Below are 6,224 nucleotides of genomic sequence, written 5' to 3'. Positions count from 1 at the left end.
GCAATGGACGTGGTCATGCGGATTTTTTCCCACACATGCTGTGCGTTTTTTTCTGCTCGGAAATACGCGCGGATCTCCGCTTGTCTGACTGAGCCTTGAGAGAAACCAAGTAATTTTGTAGATATGATACCTTTTAATGGCTAACAAAAATGCATGATATTAGTGCAAGCAAGCTTTCGGGGATATCGCCCCCTTCGTCAGGCTATTAAATGAAACTAGTTAGGATGGCACATAATTACAACATACAGATGAAGAGGGGAGGAGAAAACATTCCTGTTGATTTAAATAAATGTTCACACACAGAAATTTGAGACTGTCTTGCACTCAAAACTTAAAACAATAGACAAATAGAGACCTATATCGTAAATCAGTCCACTGAGCTCAGGACAGTTTTATGATGTGTCTTATCTTTTCTTCAACCTGCACATGGAAGGAGATGCAGCACCACCTAGTGGATGGCAACATTATTACAAATCAAGTTCTGAATTTTTATGAAGTTTTAAAGCAAAAAAAAAAAATATATATATATATATATATATATATATGTTTTACATCAAGAGGGATGTCGTCCTCCGAATGATATATATCATTCGGAGGACGACATCCCTCTTGACCTTTTTCTGAAGGAAGTCAAGAGGGATGTCCCTCCCCGAATCATAATTTTTTTTTTTGCTTTAAAACTTCATAAAAATTCAGAATTTACAAATGTGCGGGTGCTGATACATATCCTTCATTGTTGCTTCAATTTGAATATGCAAGTGGGTCAGTGTTTAATGTGTGGCACCTGACCCACTGGTTATGCTCAATGATGGCGCAATAACTGAGGCGGACAACGGCAGTAATGAAGAATACTTTATTTCACAGGAGGTACAAAGCATGGCAGTCAGTGACAATCTTTATATGAAATATATACAGTTTGATGTCCTTTGAGTGGAAACAAAAAGCAGAATTGTCGACAGATCATATCTTCTTACTCTCATATCCTCTTCTATCGTCCAATATAAGATACATTACATACAAAAGCATGATAAATACATAAATAATACAAATAAACTGTCCAATATAAGATACATTACATACAAAAGCATGATAAATATATACAATAATACAAATAAACTGTCCAATACAAGATACATTACATACAAAAGCATGATAAACACATACAATAATACAAATAAACTGTCCAATACAAGATACATTACATACAAAAGCATGATAAATACATACAATAATACAAATAAACTGTCCAATACAAGATACATTACATACAAAAGCATGATAAATACATAAATAATACAAATAAACTGTCCAATACAAGATACATTACATACAAAAGCATGATAAATACATACAATAATACAAATAAACTGTCCAATATAAGATACATTACATACAAAAGCATGATAAATATATACAATAATACAAATAAACTGTCCAATACAAGATACATTACATACAAAGCATGATAAATACACTCATGTCCATATTTATTCATATATAAACCAGCAATTCCATATATGAAATTTGGATTCTCATTATAGTTCTCGGAGATTCAGTTCCAGACCTCGCTCTTTCTCTTGCTCAGGGGGTCCCCACCGGCCCCCACTTTGTCACTGAATCCAGGAGGTCCTGACATCCTGCTTGGACCTGCAGGCTGGATGGTGTTGGGGAGGACGACCCAGGCTCATGTCTAGATGGGGACAGCAGGAGTTTACTAAACCCTGCCCTCCTCTACGGTGATGACAGTGATGTCTTGTGCAGCTCGCCATGCTGCGGCTGGGAAACCTATACAGAAGGACCCGGATCCCCAAGCCTGTTGTAGGCAGTTGGTCACTGAGTGATTTGGCCTTACAGTCATTTAATCTTCTTCTGAATATTACTTCCATTGTTGAGTCAGGCAGGCCTGTGTCTAGACAACCGTGGACGGGTACCTAAGGAAGCATAAATCAAGATGTGGCCATGACATAGTAAAAAAAGGTTTTCGCTTTTTTGTATAACATCTGTCGCTGCCATTCAATTGCTTCAAAAACTGCTGTCAGCCAAGTGGTTTCTGCTACTTATAGTCAGGGTGCAGACTAAATAACAATACTTAGATGTAGGGATTCTACAGTACAGGTAACCCTGAACCACCAGGTAGCAGCATTGAATGTCATCCAGTCAGCCAATGAGTTTCAGCCAGCGATGCCTAATATTACTGCTGAGCGGATACTGCTTATTTGCACAGTCTTTAGCATTGCTTACTACTATGTAGGGTGGCCACAGGGTATATGGGGAAAAATTTCTTGAGATTTTTGGGTGTCAATGTGAGTTGAGGCCTTACTTTCCTTGTCACGGACTACTTGTTCCTAGGGAAGGGCCCCTTTCTAAAAGGACAAAGGGAACAACCCTACCAGATATCTTCCCTTCTGCTCTTGGGGTGGGGACTTGTGTGGTGAATGGCAGGAAGCGCATTCAATATTTGAATTTCAAGTAGTAAACTTTGTATTTTTTTTTTCAGTTTTGACTTTAAGTGAAAATGGATTCAGAACCTTCGTCTTCCAGAGCAGCAGCTAGCATGAGTTTGAGGAATAAAGACAAGATTTTTTGACCGGGTACGCATCTCATCAAATTACTGGTAGTAAGTTACCATCCAATTTTCGAGTGTTGCAAAGTGTGTTTTATAATATGTGCCAAGTCAAACTGAGCATTAGAAGAAGCTTCACGACTTACTATCTTAATATTTACGTAAAAGTTTGGTTTAATGCGCCCAGGGGGGCTTCGGCCCCCAACCAAGATTTGCAATCAAAGACTGTTCATTGAAGAAGAACATTGGAACATATGCTGACATGCTTAAGATGCAGCCGGGTTTTGCTGGTGCATCCATGCCACAGAGATCAGAAGACAATCCTCAATCTACAGATTAATCTACTACAGATCTACCTGATGATAACAAAGCTCCAACTGACTGGTCTGAGATAAGGGAGCCTGGGGTTTACTTCAGCAACAGAATTCAGAAACTAAATGTCAGTTTAGGCTTTAGCACAAAGAACTCAAACACTGGTTCTCACTGGTTCTGTCTCTCACTAAACTTGCTTCTCAGACCAGTTCTCATTTTCTACGAATCTCTGGCAGATTTCCCCTTTTAATCAAAAATGCCTGAGCCACACTTTCCTAGGTTCTCAATCACTCCTAAATTCTGGAGCCAAAATCCACTTAAAGGGGTTGTCTCGAGGCAAAAGTGGATTTTTTTTTTGCCCAGTCCCCCTTCTAAAGCAAATATTACTATGCACAAGTGTAAATGGCTTTTAACGATGGTTTCTACTCACCGTTCTAGCGTTTCAGCAACTTATAAAACTTCTTCCAAAGATGGCCGCCGGTCCTTTCCCAGAGATGCACCGCGGTCTTCTCCCATGGTGCCCCGTGGATGTCTTGCGTTCCATTGCCGATTCCAGCCTCCTGATTGGCTGGAATCGGCACACGTGATAGGGCGGAGCTACGCGATGATGCATGGAAGGGGGCGGAGCCAGAACGCCGCTCATGCCCGGACCGACCAGAAGGGAGAAGACCCTTCTGCGCAAGCGCATCTAATCGGGCGATTAGACGCTGAAATTAGACGGAGCCATGGAGACGGGGACGCCAGCAACAGAGTGGGTAAGTGAATAACTTCTGTATGGCTCATATTTAATGCACGATGTATATTACAAAGTGCATTAATATGGCCATACAGAAGTGTATAACCCCACTTGCTTTCGTGAGACAACCCCTTTAAGAAACTACTCAGTGACATAGTGTAGTGACCCAGAGGGGCCTACAAGGTATTCAATAGTGCTAACCAGTCCTGTGATCTTCGCTATGAACCTCTAGGGGGACAAAGGAGGCACCTCGCAGGAGAAAGACTCTCTTTCCCTGTATGCCGGAATAGAGCTAGGCTGCCCGGCGATGGCCTTTTCTGATTGGCTGATTGCTTATAAAGTTGTGATTGGTGGAGTGGGGGTGGTTGAGTGAAGCCCAGGAAAACAAGTGGGGTGAAGGAGGAAATAAGTCATCAAGAGATACAGAAGTGCAGGAAACAGCAGGAAGTGGAGGAATTAGGCGTTGGAGGAGGAAGCAAGAGGCAGCAGAGTGAGGGGCTGCCACAATTACGAAAAAGTCTCAGGAGGTCGAGGACTGGAAGAGGGTTCGGGAGTGAGACATAGTGAGGAGGAGTGAACTAGCAGCATCTGGAATAGGGACGAAGTCTTCTGCCACCCTGCTGGAAGAAAACATAGTCAGGGCCGGTCTTGTGGTAGTTGAACTTCATGGAGCTTCGCAAATGTGAGTGTAACTTGCCTCAATGCAAACTGGAGTCGGTAACAATACAGCCTCCCCGATGTTAAAATATATAATTTCCTCTACAAGTAATTACTTAGAGCAGAGATCAGATAAATTAGACTGGTCACCTCAGTTGTTCAAAGAGGATGGATAGAAGTAGATTGAGAAAGAGAGTGATAGTCTCAAAGACTGTCAGTAAATCACTGTATAACATATTGGTGGATTCTATTGTTTGTAGGAACTCTTTCGTGGATGTTATTTTTTACCACCTGCAAGCTACAGTAAAACTGTGCACTTCCAGTTTTGCAAAAGTTGATTTGGCTTGGACTATTTATTATCTAACCACGTTTCTCTCAGAGGTACTGACGTCACGATCTGACATTATTGCAACTGTTATTGTATATGTTGCAATCCTCCTACTGCACGTGTAGCTATTTCAGTCAGAGTAGCCACCAACATGACCACGCTGCAGCTTAGCGCAACCACTAATACTAGCTCCGCACTTTCGGTTCCATGCAAAAGCACCAATTGTCACAAAATATCAAGCGCTGCGTAAGGCCCACTGCACATGGGGGGGAATTCCACGGGATTTCCCCCAGAATTTCCGCCCGTGGCCGCTGCCATAGGATTACATTAGAAAATGCAATCCTAGGCAAACGGGCGTGATTTGTCCACGTGAAATCACACGCAGAAAACAAATCGCGGCATGCTCTATTTCTCTGTCGGGCTCTGCGAGCCCCGCACAGAAATGTCACTCCCTGGCCGCTGGCTCCGTTCTGCGCATGCGCCGGCTGGTCGGCAGCCAGCACATCAAAGAGCTGGAGCCACGGGAGAGGTGAGTGCTGTGCTGGTCCCTGCAGGGGCTCGGGTTGGGTCCAGCTGCGAGAATCCTTGAATATTATGATTTAGGAATGAAGTGTCAGCCTGTACTAGGTGTAAGATGGGGCTTTCCAGGCTATGGGTGTATGGTGAATACCTCTAAGAGTTTGGTGACATGTGGTGGAAATGCTGCGGAATTTCGGCACCAAATCTGGCAGTATTTGCACATCCAAAACAATGTCAAAATCTGCACCATTTCGAAGGATGGAGCTTCCTGACTTACAAAATCTTTGGCTGCCGGCACTCCCCGGCACTTGGCGGCAGGCGGTTTGCACCGCGCTGCTGCTCAGATGACGCTACTCCCACATCACTTGACCAACACGCTGCTCTTACTCCAGGCCACCAGGTGCCGGGGAGTGCTGACAGCTGAAGACTTCAGAGGTGCGAGCTGTACCTTCTGAAATCAGCTGCGGTTATGTGGTCATGTTAAGGCTGACAGAAGGAGAGGGTTCCCTCTCTCACCAATTGGACCCCCACAATGTAATTGGGGGCCCTGATGTGTTGGTATGGCACATGGAGGCTTGGATATAGCCTCCGGGTTTGCCAGCTACCGTAGTCTATGATGCTCAGCCTCTGGGTGACCTGATAAGCTTTCTACTGCACTGCTATACTGATGTATACGGTAGTAGTGTATTAGAATAGTGATAAAAGATGCTGATACTGAAGTGTGACAAATATAAAAACTAAGAAAGTATTCAAAAAAGTGAAAAAATAAAAACACCAAACCCGTATTTTTCCACTTTACTATATAAAAAAAGAAAAATGGTATCGCTGCATTCATAGTGACCCAGGTAAAAAAGTTAGTACATTATGTCACCTCACAACAATATACTTTATTATTATAAATGCATTTTTTATAAATGGATGAAGAAAAAAAGCATTGATTGTGAATAAAAAAAATGTTCAATAAGAAACCAACTGTAGCCCCTGAAGGAATAAGAACCGTCTCGGTTATCAGGCACAGCTAGGTTGGCCACTAGAGGCAGTGTTGTCTATATTTTAAAACTGGTGCTGTCTTCTTGCCAGTACTCAATATGGCGCCCGCTGCTTCTCTG

The sequence above is a fragment of the Eleutherodactylus coqui genome, chromosome 1 (genome assembly GCF_035609145.1).
Source record: "Eleutherodactylus coqui strain aEleCoq1 chromosome 1, aEleCoq1.hap1, whole genome shotgun sequence".
NCBI classification, from domain to species: domain Eukaryota; kingdom Metazoa; phylum Chordata; class Amphibia; order Anura; family Eleutherodactylidae; genus Eleutherodactylus; species Eleutherodactylus coqui.
Note: the sequence above shows the minus strand (reverse complement) of the source record.